The sequence below is a fragment of the Podarcis muralis genome, chromosome 10 (genome assembly GCF_964188315.1).
Source record: "Podarcis muralis chromosome 10, rPodMur119.hap1.1, whole genome shotgun sequence".
Classification (NCBI taxonomy): domain Eukaryota; kingdom Metazoa; phylum Chordata; class Lepidosauria; order Squamata; family Lacertidae; genus Podarcis; species Podarcis muralis.
Window position 1 is genome coordinate 60,026,446 of NC_135664.1, and position 22,856 is coordinate 60,049,301.

Below are 22,856 nucleotides of genomic sequence, written 5' to 3' on the forward strand. Positions count from 1 at the left end.
GTATAGAATCATAAAATGGCAGAGCTGGAAGGGATGCTAAAGGGTCATCTAGCCCAACCCCCTTCAATGCAGGATCACAGCTAAGGAATCCTTGAACACTGGCCATCAAACCTCTGTTTATAAACCTCAGAAGAAGGATAATCCACCACCTTCTGATGAACGAGGTACTAGATTAAGCAGCCTACAGCTTTATTCTATGTCGACAGAAAGTACACTACACCAGAAGACGTCTAGCTTTGATTTCAGAAACATACAGATACTAGGATAACAAACTACTCACCCTGAAGAGGCAAATGTTCTGCACACATCCAAAAGGAATAAATGATTTAAGTAATAATATATCCATACAGTTTGCTTTATTCTAGTTCTTAAGATTTGCAAGTGCTGGTTAATCCTTTTAACAAACTAGCTCAAGTGTTCCAATGTACTTAATGTGCTTCAGTTCTCCAGTTTCCAACATTTGTCTGATAGAACAGTGAACGGATTCTTCACTAAATATTAACAGCTGGGGTTACTTGCCTTATGGTGCTGGAGGGATGCATTCTAGTGTGAAAAACTGGGATGACTGTGTTATTTTTAAGTTGCAGTGTTTAAAGTATGAATCAAGTCGCACCTTCAGTTCAGAAGAGAAGCTATCAGCCACTGCATCCTAGGACAGAATGCAAGAGGACTCTCTGTGTGAAGCGGGGAAGGCAATGATGTACACTTGAGCATAACAGCAGAGGTTTATATCCCGTTATCAGACTGCCAGAGGGAGATTAGCCTACTGTTTAAAATAGATAGGGATAAAAACAGAGTTCTGTTAACTTGTGGCATTTCCATCACACCTTTAGCCAGATAACTTCAAGGTGATTTACAAGGTTACATACTAAAATTTAATAAAATCAACATGGCAAAACACCGGAGGCAGGAATTAAAAGCCCAAATAAAGAGAGCATGAAGGCAATTACAGTGGGACCTCAGGTTACATACGCTTCAGGTTACATACGCTTCAGGTTACAGACTCCGCTAACCCTGAAATATTACCTCGGGTTAAGAACTCTGCTTCAGGATGAGAACAGAAATCGTGCAGCGGTGGCGCAGCGGCAGCAGGAGGCCCCATTAGCTACAGTGGTGCTTCAGGTTAAGAACAGCTTCAGGTTAAGAACGGACCTCCGGAACGAATTAAGTACTTAACCTGAGGTACCACTGTAAAAGGAACTCCATACTACAAAAATTGTGAAAGGACCAGATGGTCTTTGCTGTTGTCAGAGCTGCCCCAGGTCCCAGCTCACAAAGGACCAACGCCAGTTCGTTGTTATATACAAAAGTCTTTATTGAAGTTCAGTTTCGCTTTCACAGCCGCAGCGCGCAGCTCTACGTCTCAAACTCTAGACCGTTGAAGCTCCGTCTGAGTCTCCTCCCCCCAGACACCAGTTTAAGACTCTAGCCTTGCTCCACCTCTTCCTTTGCTCTTTCCTCCTCTGGTTCCGCCTGTCCGCTGGGGTCTTGCCCTTCCTAGACTCTTCTGACGCTGAGTCCCCTGAGTCTTCCCCCTGCCTCCGGCGGGCTTTAGGACCTGGTTCCCAATCCGGGTTTTCTGCTGTCCCGCTCGCCTGTACATTCGAACTTGGCGCGCGCGCCCAGCCGGCAACCTTCCTCCTGACCGTTACACTGCTCCTGTCACTGCTTCCCCCTTCGGGGAGGCTAGCTGGACCTGACCTCCCCTCCGTTCCCCCACTCTCCGATAGAGGCGTGGTCAGCCCTGACTCATCTTCTCTCCCCGCTGGAGGAGACGCTGGCCCTGACACATGGGACTCTTCCCCCCCACTACGCTCTGGTGGGGAAGCTGGTCCTGATCTCCCGCTGCTGCTTTGGGAGTCCCCGCTGGCCCCTTGTTTCTGGTGCGTCCCCCCTGGGACCCCCCTTGCCCTGACCATCGGCGCCCCCTTCTGGGAATCTTCTGATTCGTTGGAGAAGCTCATGGAATCTCTCGGGTCACTGTCATACTCCCCTACGCTGCCCTCAAGATTCTTCCCCTTCGCTCTCCATTTCCTCTCTCCCCTGTGCCTCTGCTCCTGAGCCCCTGACAGCTGTGCACCTAAAAAACAAGAGCAAAAAAGGTACCAGGTAAAGATGTTTTGGAGAAAGTTCTATGATTTGGATGTCAGCGCCAAAGTGGCCCTCTCCCAAATCTGAGCCAACTCTAATCTCCTAGCAGAGAGACATCCAGGGAAGGAAGGCATCTGAATGCCCCAATAATGAACAAGGTAATATTACACATACATTATCATATCTTTAGGTGCAAGGCAAAAACCTTTATCTATAACCAAGCCTTTGGCTGATTTAACATTCTATGGCCTTTTAAATGTTTTTGTGGGAGCCCCTGGACATCCTGCTCAGTTCCCATCTAGGCTGATATCTCATTAGGTACCGCCCACAAAATTTACCATTGCAAACTGATTTAGTTCATTTTTTAAAAAATGACAAAAATCAAAGAGAAAAAGAAACTGACAAATCACTTTGACAAACTCCCTTCATAAAGTATAGCCTGCCAGGCTTTCACATAATATTTAATGCTAAACACTTGAACTACTAGTAAATGAATTCTATAATTAGTTTAAAAAAAATAGACGGGAGAAAGAGCCATTTAACTTTTAGAAACCAATTACTCTGACTATAGTCAAAAGCTGCTTTTCTAAGAGACTCCAGCTTCCTTTCCAAGTATTTAAATCCCTAAATATTTAACCTTTATTGCCTGGGAAGGCAATAAACAGTTTTTTAGAACCAATTACACACAACACAATGAAATTGTCATTTTGAAAAGCTACCTTTCAGCCACTTGTGTTACAATCCATCTTGACAGCAGCAGACTGTAAAAAGCCAAAGCCCCTGATCACAGGTAAACAGAAGTGTGTTAATCATTTATCACTTGACTTCATCATCTCTACATGACTCCTATAAAGGTAGGTCATTATAGTGCTCTTTAAAAAAAAAAGGGGGGGGGAGACAAAGACAGAGAGCATGGAACTTCATAATGCCCCTGCAAACTGGTTCTTCCACGTACCCACACCGGCACTTAGTATAAATCCTGAATTCTAAATTGCAGTTCAGCAGTGACAAACTAGGAACCCTGTACACTAGCAACAGACATAAACTAGACAATAGGACATGATTTAAAGAGTCCCCAAAAGCTTAATGCACATCACTGTTCTGTGATTTCAAACAAGACACTCTTGAGCTGGTTTATGAAATCAGGATGTCCACAGTTCAAATCTTGCCTTGACTCACAAGGTGGCCTTAGACAAAACTATTCCCTACGCCTCAGATCCTCAAAATATGAGGATACTACTAACTTTCCAGAGTTGTTGCAAGGATTACCTAGAGCAGTGTTTTTCATCCTTTTTTGGGCAAAGGCACACTTGTTTCATGAAAAAAATCACGCGGCACACCACCATTAGAAAATGTTAAAAAATTTAACTCTGTGCCTATATTGACTATATATAAAGTAATTCTCTTGAATAGGAATCAAATAAACACAAAGAAAGTATTTTATAATTACTTTATTATGAAATAGTAAGTAAACAGAAATATGAAAAATTATAAAATACTTTATTTTTAAATCTTTCGAATTTTTCAATTTTTCCCATGGCACACCAGGCAACATCTCGCGGCACACTAGTGTGCCGCGGAACAGTGGTTGAAAAACACTGACCTAGAGAGTGACACATGAAGTGCTTTTAACACTCGAGAACAATATGCAAGTGATCGGCATAATTATGGCACTGCCTATAGCCAGTGCTTTTCCCCCTAAAAAATGTTTAGGGGCACTCTCATTTTCCTACTCGTATTGAAATTGTGCCCCTCAATGAGGCCAAACTCAGATTCACAAAATATTTAGGGGCATGCATACCCCTGCATCTGGCCAGAAAATAAGCACTGCCTATAGCTTTACAGGGACGCGGGTGGCGCTATGGGTTAAACCACAGAGCCTAGGACTTGCCAGTCAGAAGGTCGGCAGTTCGAATCCCTGTGACGGGGTGAGCTCCCATTGCTCAGTCTCTGCTCCTGCCCACCTAGCAGTACGAAAGCACGTCAAAGTGCAAGTAGATAAATAGGTACCGCTTTGGCGGGAAGGTAAACAGCATTTCCGTGCACTGCTCTGGTTCGCCAGAAACGGCTTAGTCATGCAGGCCACATGACCCGGAAGCTGTACACCGGCTCCCTCGGCCAATAGAGCGAGATGAGCGCCGCAACCCCAGAGTCGGCCACGACTGGACCTAATGGTCAGGAGTCCCTTTACCCTTTACCTATAGCTTTACAGGCTACAAGAAGTAGATCCACGGGGGGGAGGGGAGTAGGTCTGCCATACTGTACAGTGAGGAATACCAACTGCATGCAGCTCACATTTCGACCAGTTTGCTGGGTTTATCTAATGTAACTGCAGACAATTTACTTTAATTTCATAAATGTAACTTAAATTGCAAAACACAACAAGGGTCAGATGAAGAACTGGAACTATTATTGGCAGGGAGTGGGGTATTTAAGAAGAGCAAACCACAGACCTTTTACTAGGCAAATATCGGCAACCACTTCCCCACAGATGGCTGTGGCTAAGGCTCATATTACTCCAGATTAGTTTAGATGAATATGTCTGGGTGTAAATCCAGCCAAGGTTATCTTGTGGACAGAGGCTTGGGTTCAAATCCCAACCTCAGCTATTAACTCAGCGGGTGGTTTTGAACAAGTAACTCTTCCATGTCTGCAAAATGAGAACAACGGTTGCCCCAAATTGCTCTTACGGCAATGCATAAGAGACTTGAAAAATGTCTTACAATATTTAAGCAAAAAACCACTGTTTATAATCATTTCCAGCATATGTTATTGTAATCTGAGTACAGGTTTTACACTGCAAATTTTGCTCCTGTAGCACATTACTCTTGGGCTCAATCAACATTGCTGAGTAGCAATCCCAACACTGCTTTTGTTATCGTGGTACTTCATATGCTTTCATAATTCAGAAAGCAAAGGAAAGTCAAAAGGTAAGCAACAACAGCACTTTAAAAAAATAAAGAATTCATATTCTAAAAAACTGAGCTCCTAATGGAATTTCTTCAAGATATCATGCAACTATTTATTTCACAATAACTACTGAAATATGTGTTTTAGAAAGCCAGAGGTCAGGTTTTTTTTTTTAAAAAAGACACCATTCTCATCCAGTAACAAAGGCCTGCACAGAATAGCTTGCAATTTTTTTTTTAAAAAAAGCACACACACAACATGGATACTAAACACAAATCCATGGAAGACTACACTCTCTTTATCTGGTCCTGGCAATGCTGCGTTATCAGGTGACTTAAGGATGGTCAGTTTGTGAAAAACAAGGAAATGCCACAAAAGGAATTTTGTTTGCTTGTTTCTAGGAGCGTTTTTGCAAACAATGGAAAGAAACATTTACAGCCCGATGAAGATAGACAGCTCTGTCCTGAAACAGCAAGAAAGAACAGACCAACCCACCAAATTCACTTTACTGCAGAAGAAAACTTGATCTGATGTATAGATGTCATGGACTGGCTGGATACAGAGGAGCGGTGTGAGGCAGCAGCTGGGGAACCCTCAAGGAAAGAAGGCTCAGAGCCTGGGAATTAGTGGGGGGACAACACTGAGTGGTCATGATTCCCAGAACAAGGAGAGGCATGAAACAGGCAGAGCGAAGACATGCAAGACAAAGGAGCTTCAAATTGCCTGGAAAGGAACAGAGGGAGACTTCGGGAGCTGTGCGAAGGCTGTACCCTCTAGGCCAGGGGTCTGAAACCCACAGCTCCGGAGGCTCTTTTATACCTTTGCCGCGGCTCCGGAGCGGATACTAGCGAGGGGAGGAGGCGCATTGTGCACCCCGACACTCCCCACTGTGGCGGGCGCTGTACTGGCTGTGACGTCGCATGGGGGCGGTGCGTGCGTTAGCCACGCACCGTCCCGATGTCACCTTCCCACCCACCCACCCGCTACATTGTAAGGGGCATGTATGCTGGTCACTGCATTGAAAGGGGGCATGTACGCTGGTCACTGTTTTGAAGGGGAGTGAAGAACACACACACAAAAAAGTTAACTTGTTAATTTAACGTTTATTTCTATGAGGAGGAGTAATTCTGAGGGGTCAAACAAAGAAATAATAAAAAAGTGACAAAAAAGTTATTTTTATAATGACGAGTTTTGCAGCTCCCAGTTTTTTTTCCTTCGGAAATGGGTCCAAGTGGCTCTTTTTGTCTTAAAGGTTGCAGGCCCCTGCTCTAGGCCTAGCTTCCTAGGCTGTCTTGTTTCTTATAAAAAATTAACTTCACCAAAGCCATGCAAGTTATTGATAACCTGCTCCTGGCACCCACTCCTGTCAATAGACACCAAAGCTCCTTTAATGCTATCCATTAGTTGTCAACAAACTACAACTGATGATGCTCAGATATCCATTTTGGCCAACTAAGGAGAGCAACAACTCCCTTATTCCTCAGCCAAGCTGAGCTGCTTTGTTCATGTTCTACGTTCATTCTGTATGTTACCTACAGCACCAACCTTCAACTGGTGGGCTGGAACCTAGGCTGGGTCTCAAGAGTAGCACTACCAGATAAGATAAATGACAAAGAAGTGGATCTCCAAATGTGTATTTGGTCTAAAAGTGGATCCCAGGTCTGGAAAGCTTGATGGCTACTGCTAGAGTACCCCAGATGATCAGGCAGCACCTACAGTCCCATATTATGGTATCAGCACACAGACATGCTGCAAAACCAGCACACTCAACATTCAGAGCAGTCTGCACCTATTGAAGTGATAAGAAAGCCTTTGTGATGTGCTAAGAGGGCAAGGGGACAAGTGAGGAGATAAAATGTGGCAGTCCTGTCACCATAAAAGGAAAACAGATGAAACTGAGAGCGAGCCAAAGAATCAAGAGAGGCTAAGTAGGAATTGCATACTAGAAGTCCGGACTCTTTATTCCTGCCTTAACCCTATGAAGTCAGTATTGAGTTTTTGTTTTAAGCAAGAGACTAACATCGAAGACCACGGCACATGTTGCATAACAGCAAATCTTGACTTTGCCACCAAGCGTACACATTCAACCATGTACTGGAACCAATCCTGGTTCTGCGATGATAGCATTCAATTGATTTGAATGGTCAGCCCATCTCACCCATTAACCATACATTGTGCATGGGGTATGATTAATTTCCCCCCAGAATCACATAGCAGGCATGCCAACTCACTTGGTCTTGTTTCTTTCTCAGGTGCAAGCAGTGTGTTCCATACACTGAAGACCTGATGCAATGAAGACCTGATGGCTTTTTTAAGAAAAACTGCTTCTGGTGGGGCATTCAAGAACAGAAATGCTGTGGGGGAACTTAATTCATAATCCCTCCCCAAATGGCTCTCCCACCCCTACACATATTTTAAGGACATCTACATGCTTCCAAGCAGGGCTCCATTATCCCCAGCCTTCTTCCCACCACAGCCAAACCTGAATTGGCTTGTCTGAAGCCAGGAACACAATTAGATAACATCCTCCATTAACCTGGCTGCTGGCAACAAAGATGAATTCACACATGTTCTCTCCCTGCCACATAACCACTGTAAACAAAGCAGCATTGCAATTACTCAGAATAGCACAAACAAACCATTATTTTTATTTCAAAGACAACAAGCACAACAAACGTAAATATATATATATTGAAAAGGGCCTGTATATAAAACAAATATCATACAAGACAGATCACTCAGTGTTAATTCAGCGACTGATAGAGATTTAAAAGGCCTAAAATGTTATCTTGTACGTTCAAACAAGCAATATTCACTGTTTGCAATGAAATCATACTCAAGCTACCTGAAGCATGAACTTGCAATACAAAATTCCAACCTGGAGTTTACATTGACATTGAAGCAATCACTTCGCTTACGATGTCTGACTAGTCCAGACTGTGTGTTGAACTGAGCAATTAAAAACTATCCAATTCATTTCAATTAGGAATTAAAGGACAATTAAAAAGGCATCTGTATCTAAAATTATATTTAGAACAACTCAGCTTACTCTTTCTTGAAGACATGCTTTATAGATAAATGAAGATTGTTTAAATGTTTAAAAGACCTATTTGGTGGAACTTGTTTTCCCTGTTTCCCTGCTTTTACTTCTGCTCCAGGAATATCAGATTTAAAAAGCCACACAGGTTGTTGAACCTCATAATTTATATATGGGGGGGGGGGAGTCCAAATGATTACAGAAAGGTTTTGCTCAGTGGTCAGCAATGGGGGCGGGGGAGAGGGCAGAGGAATATGAATTACAGTGGTACCTCACAAGACAAATGCCTCGCAAGACAAAAAACTCGCAAGACGAAAGGGTTTTTTGTTTTTTGAGCTGCTTCGCAAGACGATTTTCCCTATGGGCTTGCTTTGCAAGACGGAAACGTCTTGCAAGTTTGTTTCCTTTTTCTTAACACCGTTAATACAGTTGCGACTTGACTTTGAGGAGCAACTCATAGAACACGGTGTGGTAGCCTTTTTTGAGGTTTTTAAAGACTTTGGTGATTTTTGAAGCTTTTCCAAAACTTTCCCGACACGTGCTTCGCAAGACGGAAAAAATCGCAAGACGACAAAACTCGCGGAACGAATTAATTTCGTCTTGCGAGGCACCACTGTACCGGTATGCTTCTAATTGGTTTGTAAAACTGTCATTCTGCATACAGTTCCTGCTCTCACATAGCACCACCTTAAAAACTTCCAAACCCAAAGTTCCACCCCCTGTCACCTCAGTCCTCAACACCCCCTTACAAATGCTAAATGCTGCCAAACCATAAATTTTGTATCCAGGATGTAAACACATCTACTTTATTCATACTACAGGTGTGGAGAACTTTTGAAGTACAGAAACTTTGGTCCTCCTATGCGCAAGAAAAATTAGCATTTGTGATTTAAAAAACTGGTATCCTTCAACCCTATCAAATGATACTCAAGGAAGCTTAGATTTAAAGATTAATAATAAAATGAATACTGTAAAATAAACCACCTCAAATGAAAATAAAAAAACGAAGTGTTTCTATTGTGAAACTCCAATTAAACAAACCAGTAAAAGTTTTTTCAATATAACACAACAAATTCCTGCACACACCAGTAAGGAGAATGTTTATCCAAATTGTGAAGGTCATTCACAAAGCAGCCCAACCTCAACAACAAAAATCCCTGTCTCCCACCTTCTTACTTTATTTCCTTCCCTCCCATTCAATGGGCAGGTGGGTGAGTTGAATTGAACTTTTTCCCTTCCAGAGATTTAAAGGCAAAATAATCAGAACTGACCTTCTGGATGCTACTGGTTCCTTGTTTCTGTTCGGAAAGCCACAGCCTGCATTCCACTGCAACAACTTTTCTACTATATTGTTGAGCGACTTCACTATAAATATCTTTTAACACATTTAAAATGTGTGGGTGATGAAATTCAATAGCCAAAAAAATGAGTAACAAAGATTGTTACTGTAAGGAGAGAGCTATGCAGAGCTGAAGCAGCAAAAGTCAGGAAGAGAAGCTCTTTTGAGAAGGCTGTTCTATCTACACACAGGGCATCAACAGCATAAAAAGGGGGGATCCAATTTCCTCATAATTCCCTACCTAACACAATCCAAAGTCATCCCCTTTGGGGCTGAACCATCTCCCACAAGATGACACATTTTGCCAGAATAACCCTCCCACACAGAACAAAGGCCTTGGATGACACTGTCCATGCAGATTACAGCTGAGAACAGCATTTCAAAGCAAACAGAACTCGTCTCCTAGTCATACAGTACAACAGACTAGCTATTTTGGTTAATCCAGGTTAAACCCACTTCAGGAAATATACTAGTGAATTCAATTAGAATTCACTTCATGCCATTCACCTGGAAGGAAATGCACATTTATTCTAAGGCAGAGAGTGATCCTATTGCTCATTCACATGGAGTCTCTAATAAATCTGTATAGATTCGCCATTGTGCTAAGCAAAGTCAAAGGAGCCTCTCCCAGACAGTGCTGGGAAAATATTTTTAATTCCTAGATACCAACCTGCTTTAGGGATTTCAGCTAGAACTGCCCACATTCTGCCACTGAAATCATAAGCAAACTGCTTTCTTTTTAATATATATACATTCTCAGGATACCAAATTTTGTACTTTGTATCTGTGACCTGCAATACACACAGATTGCCTATTGGCTGTACTGGGATACTAAAAGGTTTTACATCATGGGGACTTTCTGTTCTTCTGATATTATACCCATGATGACCATATCATTAAACACTGCATGAATGCTATCTAAACAAGCTAGCAGTCAGTTCCAGACATTCAATCACTCACAAAGATCAGAAACCCTTTCCCACACATTCAACCTAATCTTACGCATGCTTACAGTCAGAACCAAGTCCCACTGGTTTCAGAGGGATTATTTCCCAAGCAAGTGTGTGTAAGTTTGCAGCCACAGGCATGCACTGAAGGCACTGGAGAAAACCCACTCTTTTATAGTGACTTCAGCTGTGAGCTTAACACAAATGATTAGAAGGTAATAACGCAGCCTTGTATTTAGCAACTAGGCTGGTTGTTGTTGGCATCCGTCTGTCTCAGCAAACAATGGAGTGCGCCTCCGAAGGTGAAGTCAAAGAGCTGTGTTAGCAGCACCAAAGTGACCTCCCTGGGGTGCAAGCTTGGGCAGTGTGTATGGAGGTCCTGTGCTGCCCAGATGACAAGACCCCTCCCTCAGCTTCACTGACGTGGTCCAAAGGAAAGCAGAGCAATACGTTTGGCACCAGTTTGGCTGCAGGAGTTGCTGGAAGGAGGCATATAAGGCACCATGGAGTCTTAGGGACTCCAGATTTCTGTAAGCTTTACCCCTTAGCCTTCTCCTGAATATATCTCACAACCAGCCTACAAGCCATAAAAAACAAGGGAATCTGTGTAGGCTAGCACACTGGCATAGAAGGGACAGATTTGTCCATTCCTCCTCAGGCAGTTCTCCTGGTTTACGTGCTGTCTTTGGAGAGAGGAAAAACTATCATTCAGCTATTCCTTCTCTGTCATCCCGTTTGATAGAAGACAAAAGGGTTGTTCCCAATGAAGTTGTTTATTCGTACAAGTGCAACAGAGCCTTCCCCTCCCTCCTGCACTCCCCAAATCTGCCTCAGAAGCTTGGGGATTGAAAGGAAGTTCCATTACACAAGCAAAGTCCTTGTGCAGACAAGATGGCTTCACAGGATACAACCCAGGGTTTTAACTAGACTGCCAAGTCTTCCCTTTCTCATGGCTAGCAAGAAAACACAGGCTGCTAATCTCTTAGGCTAGTAAAAACATTGCATGTTAGTAACTTTTGTGGACTTAAAATATACAAGCGCACAGAAAAAGCTAGCTCATTTGTGTTAAGTGAATTTGAATACAGTGCTAACTCATCCTCTGTGCTGCACGAAAGTCACCCTCAGGCAAATTCTGCCACTTTTATTTTAAATCTTTGAAGCTCCAAACCTCCTTGTTCTCGGACAGTCACCTCCTCACCTCTCACTTTCCCATTAGTAAGCAGAACTCTGGGGTATAGGCTACCTGTCAACTATCACTCATTTCAAGTAGTATCTCCCCATAGAGATCCCTCTACAGCTAATGAAGAAATTGAAGGGTTGCTGTCCTCATCAGTCCCAAGATTTTGACACCGAGAACCAGGTGGGATCTCTTACTGGATGAGAGAAGACTGGTGCATTCTCAGAAATAAGCACACTCCCTGCTCTAAACCTGGAGTTCTGAACTGCTTCGGTTAAACTTCATGCCTTTTTAATCATAGAACCATAGAATTGTAGAGTTGGAAGGGACCACGAGGGTCATCTAGTCCAACCCCCTGCAATGTGTGGCTTGAACCCACAACCCTGAGGTTAAGAGTCTCGTGCTCTACTGACTGAGCTATGGATCCGTCTTCAGAAATAGAAACCAGAGCATTCATATTCAGCAGATAAACAGGGTGAATTTGCACTTAAAAAAACAATTGAGGATGCTATTATGAGAAAAAACCCCACCACAAAACATTCTAATTTTCCCTACCAATGTATTTTACGGGCAACTTGTCTCAGATTGCAATCCTATAGTTACACAGGAGTAAATCCCACTGAATCAAGGAGGGGCAGTAGTTCACTGGTACAGCATCTGCTTTGCATGGAGAAAGTCCCAAGTTTCAATCCCCAGCATTTCCATGTAGGGCTGGAAGAGTTAGAAATCAATTCAGTTCATTGTCAATCACCTTAAATAAAATCGGTACGCAGTTGCCATTAATTTTCACATGCCGAGGTACGAAAGAACAGCTTTTAAAGAACAAAGCAATCATCAAGCTGTTGAGTTGGTGACAGTTCATTTGGGTTCTGTACAGAGATTTTGACTTTGGCTCAGCTTAGGTTCCACATTTCTCTTCCTCACCCCAAGCAGCTTCCAAGTTGAGCCCACTAACCGCTGCTCCCCACCAACTCCCTCTCCCCTGGAGTCCCATCAAAATCAAAGCCAGAGGGTCTTCCACAGGCAAGACATTTCCACCTGGAAAGGCAATTTGCTTAAGTCAATGTGGTTATTTTAATAGACTTTTCAACATTAGATGTCTCTCTGAACTGGTTTGCCGTAGGAAGAACAAAACAGTTTTTAAAGGTGGAATGGCAGAAAAGAAAAAGGCAAAATATAAATCTGATCATTTTTATATACAGAAGTCTATATTGTGTAAGTGGGGAAGGTCTAACACATGCATTTACAGATTGCCCTTAGCAGCAACTGGAAGGGAAAGAGAAAATATTTTTCATGTAAATCCTAAACTCATTAGTGACACAGACCTTGCTGCAAGCAGAATCCCCAGGGTCCTTCCTCACGCTTTCATGTTCAGACACTTTTGCATAAACAGTTGTAGAAGAAGAAAGAAGATAGCAGTGAAGCACCCACTGACATATACTCCATCACTTGTTTTTGCAGCTCTGAATCTTAATGAGTATCTTCATTGCTTATTTCTGCTGTACTTCTAGAAGATCTCCCAAATCAACATAAGCCTGTATTTTGATAGGCTCACTACTGCCCACAAGGCTAAGAAGACCCAATGTTCAACCTAATTGCAGGTTTCGTGCTTTTCTTCTTCTGCTGAGCTTATCTCTATACAGAGCAGAAGTCAAGAAACACTCTCCTTTCTTAAAGGAAGCTTGAAATCTATGCAGATATTCAGGGTGTCTACCTGGCATACCTCTGGTCAACAATAAAATTTTCTTCTACAGTTCCAGTGTCCTATATTAGCCAAGAAAATTGTAGGCAGATGGTGTGGCAGATGAGTGTAAAATATAATTTCCAAGTGCAGCCTAAAGAATACTCATATACTGTACTAAACATTAATGTTTTCCAGATTATCCATACAGTAGAATATTTGAAAGCCACATAAAGCAAGGATAAAAGTCCTGCTGAATTCATTGAGTTATGCCAAGATGCACATCACCTAAAATTATAGACCCACATTAAGAAGGAAGTGAAAAGCTGGCATTTACAAGTAAGCTTGAAAGCAAACCCTAATTCAAAAATAAATTCTGTGTAACCTTTTTCCTGACAATATTCACTCTCCATAAACAAGTCCAAAGCATAAAGCATTTGTCAGAACTGCCTAACAAATGTGATTAATCCATACAATTAATTTAGCTCTTTTTTTTTGCAGTGTTTACAAACAATCGCCAAAACCTATTAGAATGACACCACTATGGCCATAAATTCTCCAAAACAATGAGTCAAGTGTGTTATGACAAACAAATCTTACATAATACGGTGGATATTTCTGCTCCTACAGTTGCTTGTTATGAGAGGAGTGTAAGGACACAGGGACCTGATCAAGAAAAGGTTTTGTAAGCACTTCCTGACCTCATGCATTCAACCGAACTTGGCCCAAAATATCCAAATAAGGTGATCCTATTGTACCTAGTTACATTAGTTACTATCTTAAGAGAAAGTAAATATATTTCAATGTCTATGCATCTTCAAAACCAACACAGAAATATTAGCACGAGGATTGAATCTGCACTCCTGAAGCAGTGTCATTTTGCACAAACTTACTTTGAAGTACGAAGAAGAACCCTTTAGATCCATCACTGAACCCGGCTGATTTATATACTGTTTGAAGGAGACTCTGCCAACTCCTATTCTGTTCCACATTTAGCTTTTGAAAACAAGTGTCTTGATTATGTAAGACCCCACAGTGTCTACTATTTTAACCTTACATTTTGAACCCTAAGGGAGAGGTTTGTAACGAGTGTGTGTGTTGACATTTTGCAACTCTTAGCAGCTATGCAAAAGTAGGTGAAAAGGCAAAAGGAGCCAACAGCGAGTCAAAGCATTGATTTTCATGTTTAAGACTAACAAAGCCAGCTAATATAAAGCTAAGTCTCCAGATGTTCACCATTTTAGTGTCGAGATTAGCTTGGAAGCTGAAAAAATTTATAGAGATTCAACAACCTTCTTTTCTTAAGAAGAACGGTGGTTGGCTGGTGATTAACCTTAAGTCTGTGTCAGATACCTTCTTCTCACTTGCTTTTCTAATTGAGTAACGATTCAGAAGTCTTAACATGTTCAGGACTTGTTCACAAATTTCGTTCCAGACAGTGGTTACATCTGCCATGTTACCTAAACCATAATCAGCAGCATTCTTGTGTTAGTGAAGTCAGTGGCTTCTTTCCAACGCATAGTTCTGTAATCACTACCGCAGATAAACAACATTGACCGTGTCTATGACAAAAATCTATGTAGAAGCCCCAGAGTTTTTGACGGAGCTGCCCAACTGTCACAGAAGAAGGGGTGGGCAGGTAGAGGAGTCATTTTTTTCTACAGTAGGGATGGAGATCATATGTTGCTGGACTACAACTCCCATCATCCCTGGCCATGATGGCTGGGGCTTCTAGGAGTTGGAGTCCAACAACATCAGCAGGGCCACAAGTTCTCCATCCCTGTTCTAGAGAGAGGCACAACTGACAGAAATGTCTAGGAAAGGAGAGGGAAGCAGCAGAGGATTAGCTAAGAAAACTGGAGGAATGGGGAGAAAAACTAGGAAAGAGAACAGTCTAAATAGACATTTGAACACAGGTAGAGGCAGAAGTGGGAAGCTGTGAGAAAAGGCCTCCTCTGTGGCCAGATTATAGAACATCTTATATTTATTTTATAGAACACCTGACCTACCTCATGAAATCCATCTACCCCTGTTTTCACTTTTTCTGGTAATCTCCAGATGTTTTGGGACTACAACTCCCATCATCCCTGACCATTGGTCCTGTTAGCTAGGGATGATGGGAGATGTAGTCCCAAAACATCTGGAGGGCCAAGTTTGCCTATGCCTGCCTTGTACCATTTTTGGTGTTACCGTTATAAGCCACCCTGAGCAATGCAAATCCTTTGGAAGGGTGGGAGGGATATATATTTTCTTAATAAATATAATAGTAAACAGATCACTTACCGACTAGCAATAACTTGTCAAATAACTAGCTACAGGTCTTTATATATTATCAATAAACCTCGGGAAATAGGAGCAGAGTTTATTATCCTTGGGTTAGATAAACTCATTTTATAGTCCCATAGGGCAGGGAAACGGGAGAAAATTGTTCCATATTCATGGTAAGATGCCATCAATTAATTGAATGAGCTAAGAGTTGCAACCTTCATCAGAAGAGTAAGAGAACTGATACACTGGAGGTGGATAATGTTTAAAATTAAAGCTACATGCCCAGAAGCTATGCTCAGATACCTGTGCACAAGTTCACACTAAACACTTTGGCTAAGACCTAGGAGCCAGGACCTACCTGATTAAAATCCTGAAGAACAGATTGAGAGGATTAACATAATTAACACAAAACGCATGTGTGCCTAGGTAAAAGTACGTATTTACTAATGACATCTTCACCCTCTAGCTATTCTATGCCCAGATTTTACAATGGAAAGTCTGAAATTACTTTTATGACGTCCATATAACCAGACACTTGCCTGCTTGCTGCAGCTTGCAACCACAACAATTAAGTGTATCTGTAATATGGGTTTTAAAAAAGAAGAGTGTGCCGGCAAGGGAAGCATGAGTTCCAATTCTATGTACAGTACAGTCATACCTCGGGTTGAATGTGCTTCAGGTTGAGCGCTTTCGGGTTGCACTCTGCAGCAACCCAGAAGTAACGGAGTGTGTTACTTCCGGGTTTCACCGCTCACGCATGCACAGATGCTCAAAATGATGTCATGCACATGCGCGGAAGCAGCAAATCTTGGCCCACGCATGCGCAGACATGGGTTGCGTTCACTTCAGGATGCGAACGGGGCTCCGGAACAGATCCCGTTTGCATCCAGAGGTACCACTGTACTTGGAAGCAAGCATAATTGAACATGGTGGGATTTCCTTCTGGAGAAAACATGCAAAGGGTTGGGCTGTAAGTGAACAAGACCCCTTCCCCCTGCATGTTAAGAACGGGGTTTAACCCTCCATCCTTCAAACACCCTTTAAATGTGCTCCTGCCCGGAAAGACAGACTGCAGAATCAATGTCCCCTACAGGTGTTGTGCAGCAGAACAACTCCCCCTGCAATCTATTAATAGCAACCTCCCAAGATTCTTGCTAGGCATATCTCAAATGGAAAGGAAATCCAGTAGGCTGCAACCTGCTAGACCTAACAGCTGTTCTTTTACAAAGGAAACTGTTCTGGCTACCTCAAGCTGTCGCTTTGGGCCTAGTTCTTATAATCAGCAGGTGGTTAAACCTATTGCATGTTCAGACCCAGAAACCTCCCCCCCCCCTAAATAAATTCACACTTGACTCAAATTTTGGTTTTGGTTTTTGGCAGAATTTAGGCCACAACTTTATTGATTACAGAAAGTGACTGGTTGCATAGGCTCTGTTCGACTAGCTCCCTGCCATGCAAGTAGCGCTGGCTCAGGGTTCCAGCATAGGTCAGCCTAGGGTGAACACCTGGATAAGTGGAAAGCCAGGAACGGGCTAACTCCGCCACCCAAATGTCCCCCTCAACTCAGGCACAGGCACAATCTCCTCTTAGGGGTTGACCAAACCATCAAGTCCCTGGATTCCTTTAATGGAATACCCTTCAAATAGGAATGGCGAGAGTGTTCTCCCATCCCTATCACCTGAACCAGAGCCTATCCGCAACCTTACAAGTTGTGACGATTTGCTACGCGGCAGGCAAAACCCAAATGGCAACAGCCAGTCAGGCAAGTGGGGAAAATTCCTGCCGTGCCCCTGTCCCAATGACAGACAGCACACAATGGCATAGCAAGGTCAAGCGCAAAGCCCTGAAAGTAGGGAGAGGTGGGCGGGTGTTCCGAATGCACGCGCCGGAAGAGGAAGCTCTGGGTCTCGTGCATGGGTAGAAATAGGTCCCTCGAACCATTTGGACTGCGTCCCATTGGCCAGATTGCACCCAGCTTTGAGGGACCTACCAAACGGGTGTTGTGGCTGACCAATCATACCCACCCACAACACAGGGTGTCGGTTTTCCAGGTCTCACCGCAATACGTGCCCTCTTTAAAGGAGGACCCGATTTTCTGGATTTTATCACTTCACACCACAAGTGACTGAACATCCCCTGCATATAGACAAGTAGCATGTGAGGAAGAAGGTACCCCTCTTCCCAGCCTGCTACTTTTCTGTACATAAAGAATGTTTTCATATAGAAAAGCATTTAACAGTGTGAGCCCACACTTGTGGGAGGAAACGAAAGCAGCCACAAAATCACCATGTTGTACTGTGGCTAGGTGCTGACCTGGATATGAGAATCCTGGATTCAAATATCCCTGCTCAGATGTAAAAGGTACCACTGGATGAAAAAACTCTCTTCCTAACCTCACTTTCAGGGATGCCAGGAGGCTAAAATGCCACTGGAGAAAGAGCAGGAAACAAAAGTAATTAAAATAAATTACTGCTTCCTTTCCATCACCATCCCTGCTTCACAGCCTTCATCGCAGCTGGCAGCTACAAGTCCAGGAAGGAGGAATGATGTCTTCAACATATTATTATTATTATTATCACCATTAATTTAATTTAATTTATTACGTGCCTTTCACCCTAAGGTGTCAGGACAGGTTGCAACAATTTAAAATACAAATACAACCACAATAGATGACAAATGTTACTGACAGAAATGAGAAAGCACTGAGCCTTCCCAGGGTTGGGATCCCTATGCAGAAAGGTGTTCTATTTAACAGTAAACATGCCCTCTATGAGATCTGGTAGTATGACTTCCAAAAGACCATGAAAGATATAGTTATGCCCATAAAATCAGTTGCTTCTATTTGACAAATCCTAAACACTCACTCCTGTTTTATATTCAGTGCATAAGAGTTGGCCCCAATATAAAACGGGGGGCGGGCAAAGAGGCAGATCCACCCCAGATGAACCATAACTCCCAACTTTTCTTTCTAGCATTTGTGAAACCTGAGATAAGTGACAACATGTATAGCAGACATTCTTCTCCTCATTTTTTAAAAAAGAAATCCATCTGCTCCCCCATTTCAGTGGTTTACTCCTCCATGCCGAAAAAATTTCCATGGACCTCCATGGTTGCAAGCGAAGGTGAAAGCCCTGACCTGTGTAAATTTTCTGCATGCACACACTTACTGTACACACTGGCCCATGAATGTATTAATTTTAGAATGCCACTTATTAATAGCCCACCAGCATGGTAATATTACACGTGTGAATGGGCCCATATATATGTAACAGGTGCACTTAACTACATTTTTCATCTTGCCCTCAACAAAGCATAAATGGTTTGGTCTTGCAGTCAACAAATTCACTCAACAACCCTGTGAGGTAGTTTACACTGAGAGATAGTGACTGTCTCAAGGTCACTCAGAATGGAGAGCATTTTCAGATGTCTTCACTGAGTAAAGACTGTATGGTGAGGAAAGCACAGGGTACACAAAGAACAATGGTTGCTATTTCACCAAGTTTTGCTCAGTGTAGATGCACTGAAATTAATGAAGAAGCCTAAATTCAGTTCAATAATTTCAAGACGTCTACCCTGAGTAAAACTTAGTTGAATACCACCCAGTGCTTCTACCAGGCTTCCTGAATTCCCTCAGGTTGCTCCCTTTCATTCATAAGAGTGCAGCAGGAGCCTAAAGCCGTTTCTGAGATTACAGAGCACCTGGTAAATCTAGCTATACATTATGGAGTTAGGGATAGGCACCTTTGTAAAACTGCATTTTTCCATACATAACCGAATCACATCTAGAAACAGTCAATCCCAACTAGAACACACTAATTGACAACCCTCATAGTATGGAGATCTCAGAATCTCAAATTCCACAGAGAGAGAGAGAAAAACTTAGCCCTCCCAATCTGAATTTTAACCATAAAACCCCTAGATGTAGCAGTTCCGAAACAAGACAGTGCTTGAAAATTCAACTGGCACACTCCAGGATTTAAGTAGGTATTTGGCATAATTCACTGCTTTCAGTACTAATATCTCTTTGTAGTTTCCCACACAATAGAATTGGCAAAGATCTGTCCCTTCTGTCTCTCCCATAGTTAATGTATAGCTATCACATTAGACTCTGCAAAAAGGCAATCAATCATAACTGGTTGCATTGTTCTCTGCCCAGAATGAAGGGCATCGTAAGGTACCTCCTGTAAACACATCAAAACAAGATATGCAAGGCAAATAAGATTATCTTCCAAATATTAACTGTTTGAAATATAGCATGTGGACACATGCATGCCTAGTCCCACAAATTTCTCAGGAAAAAAACTGTTTCTGTGCAATATAAAACTGTCTGGAGTAAACAGTGGAACACAGTACACTCAACAATTGGGGAAGGGGGGCATACACCAGATAAGGGAAGTTTTATTGTTTACAAATTCAACAAATGTCATTCCTTATAAATCCTTACTTCATTTGAAACAATACAACCCCACGAAGCAGCCATGCAAAAATAAATTCACCTACAAGAAGTTACAAAAAGCTTGCCTGCTACCTCTTTCCAGTTCTAAAAATCTGCTTCCCTTCTTCTCTGACTTGCTGTGCTCCCAAGTAAAGGGCACACATAGAACTTTTCCTCAAAAGGGGAGGGGGGGAGATTAATCTTCCCCAAACACATCTTTCTCTATGCTGTGAATGATATATGGTCTACAAGTGATTATTTTCTCCCATTCAAATACTGTACACCTTGGCATTATCCACACAAGTAACCAACAAGGGTTTTCTGCAGCCTTTGGGACTTTAGAAATGTTTGCACATTTTGCACAGATAAAATAACAAAGGGTTGCTCTTGCTGAATAACATCCCCTTGGTACCAGACGAAGTTCTTCACCAATAACACAGAGCCCTGTTTCAAAACTCTGCACCTCTGTCAAATCTCTCAGACAAAGAGCTCACTTGAACAGGATTTCTTTCAAGACCAATCTGCCCTTGAGACCACTAAATGGCCTAATCCTGTCCCTCCAAGCCTGGACAGCCAAATATTAGGGTTCAGTTTCCAGAAGAGTTCATTGCCCAGGAAACTTCTGCTGCACCCGACCCCAAGGTTCATCCACAAAGAATGTATAGTAAGTAACAGAGATTGAAACCGCCTTTGAAGACAGGCAGCGTATCCCATAACCAGCCTTTGCAAAACCCAGATTTAGAGCTTTTGCAGAGAAGAAGTGCAACAATCTGGCAAGCTTAAAGCTGGCTCATTTTAGAAATCCAACACTCCTTACTAAGTACATCAGAGCCCTTCCCATGCTGGTGAATGCCAGTACAGTATATGGAAAGCAGTCAGGCACTAAAGGCTGAGAATTTCTGCATATGCATCTTATCCCACACAATCCTCAAACACAGGGCACCCTTGGAGACGTGCCTAGATCAGGGCTTCGACTTTGCCGTTGTGCTTTAGGCAGGGCAATCAGACACATGTTTTGCCGCGGTGTTAATGCGGATCTGTTACCCCTTATCTGCCAGCTACCAGTGATACGCAATACTATCACGACGCTACGGAAAGGATTGGCTTGTCTCCGATACTCTGCGTGTGAAGCAGAGGTTTCCGGTCCACTTTTATTGATCGCATACGTAGGGAATCCCAAAAGACTGCGGGTGGGTTGTTTTGCATTAATTAATGCAGAGAGCGGAGGAATGTTTTCATAATAGAGAATGAACGTCCTAAAAACCCACTCCTTCCCCCCCCCCCCCACTTTACCCGCAGCAACACACATCACAGCAGGGAAGCTCTCTGCTCTGAGCAGAACCGAGGAGGGCGCTCCTCCTGCTAATATCTAAGGTTGTGGGGAGAAGAGGATTCCTGGCTCCCATTTCTTTCTTTTGTAAAAAAGGAACCCCAATAAACCGTCTCCGCGTACCCTCCCTTAAAAAAAAGAGCGGCAACCACGCTCTTCTGCAGCCAGCAGGACCAGAAACCTTCATGCAGAAAACACCCTTCCCAAAGGCATCACCTTCCCCAACAATGGAGGAACAGGCCACCCCACTAAAGCCCTCGATTCCTGGGACTTCGGTGCAGAAAAAGCGACAGGCAGCCCGGCAGAGACCCCTCCCCACTATTCCGCCACCCCCGATCCTCAACCCTAGAGCTGGAATCCAGCCGCGGGAAAACGATCTAGCCCCCCTCCTTCCCTCCGGCCGGTGCATTGCAGCCTCCCGTACTTGCTCATGACCGGTGCCCGCTTGCTGGGGGAGGAAGAAGTTCGCGCAGCCCGCTGCACCGTCGCCCGGTTCCCTGGGGCTTCTGGTCTCCGACCGGCTGCGCTCCGCGTTGCACGCGCTCCAGGCTCTCTCCTCGCCGGGCAAGCGAGGGAAGGAACAGCGACAGGCTCGCACACACCTTGGCAGCCGTTGCCCGCTGCTGCTGGGCACGAGGGACGCGGACGGGGCCAGCTCGTCCTCCCCGCTTCTTAAAGAAGCACGCGCGCCGCTCCGCTCCGAGGTTTATGGAGCGGGAATTAGCCAACGGCGGCCAATGGGGACAGGGAGCGGCGTCCCGGGGTTGGTCGCGTCCGCTCGCACACCCCTCCGCCGGGAGAGGCGGTGGTGCGGTCCGAATTGTGATACAAAAAGCAAAGGCGGCGGTTGGCCGCCGCGCGGAGACGCGAAGCAAAGCGGCCAATAGGAAGCCGCTCAAGGGACTGCAGCAGGGCCACGGCGCAATGCATTTAAAGCGGCAGAGGCTAACGGCGGAGGGCGGTTCAGGTGTCTGGAGGAGTCCCAAGGAAAGGAGGAGAGGAAAGAAAAGGGGGGAGAGGGAGAAAGAAAGAGAGAGAAAGCAGCACACGCCCTGTTCACGTCACAGCCTCTTACGTGGGAAGAGAGCAACCTTGACCTCCAGCTATCCAATAATTTGCAATGCCATTTCAATACAGTACAGCAACACCAGCCAAAAAAGCACAAGAGGGAGCAGGAGAGGCGGCGGCTGTAGGAAGCGGGCTCGGGATTATTGCGCCGGCAACGGCTCTGCTTGCGAGAGCCGTTGGGCGCTTTGTATCAGGAACGGCTGAAAGTTTAAGGAAGGATTTTCGAATATACGCATTGCCCTTGAACCACTGCGCTTCGGGGGGGGGGGGGACGTTAGAAATTAGAGGTCAAAACATATATATACACACACACACACACGAGAATGTTGTAGTACTTCGAAAGCTGAGTATTTCCAGTGTGCAATGCTATACCGGTCTATTCAAAAGCAAAGCCCCGAGTTCCCTGGGTTTGAGTTCCATCAAGTTTTAGTGTGAATGGGATTGCAGCTTTATTCTACCATAAACCTGCGTGCACTAGAAGCCGCTTAATTAGATACTGTACATGAAGCGTTATTCGCAAAAGCCTACGTTACAATAAATCTGCCAGTCTTTCATGTGCCGTAAGACTCCTGT

At 43.7% G+C, this 22,856-nt stretch overlaps 1 protein-coding gene across 20 annotated transcripts in view; it reads right to left on the reverse strand.

Moving 5' to 3' along the window:
* MICAL3 (microtubule associated monooxygenase, calponin and LIM domain containing 3) overlaps positions 1–21,965 on the reverse strand; it is a 181,789-nt gene extending 159,824 nt beyond the window's left edge. For 9 of the 20 annotated variants that reach the window (XM_077935210.1, XM_077935203.1, XM_077935211.1 and 6 more), the window contains exon 1: positions 21,640–21,964. The gene's annotated coding sequence lies outside the window, so the exon portion shown is untranslated. Of the gene's footprint in view, positions 1–21,639 lie in introns of all 20 variants that reach the window. The other 11 variants (XM_077935218.1, XM_077935216.1, XM_077935214.1 and 8 more) reach the window with 5 other exon arrangements.
* Between the last annotated feature and the right edge of the window lie 891 nt (positions 21,966–22,856).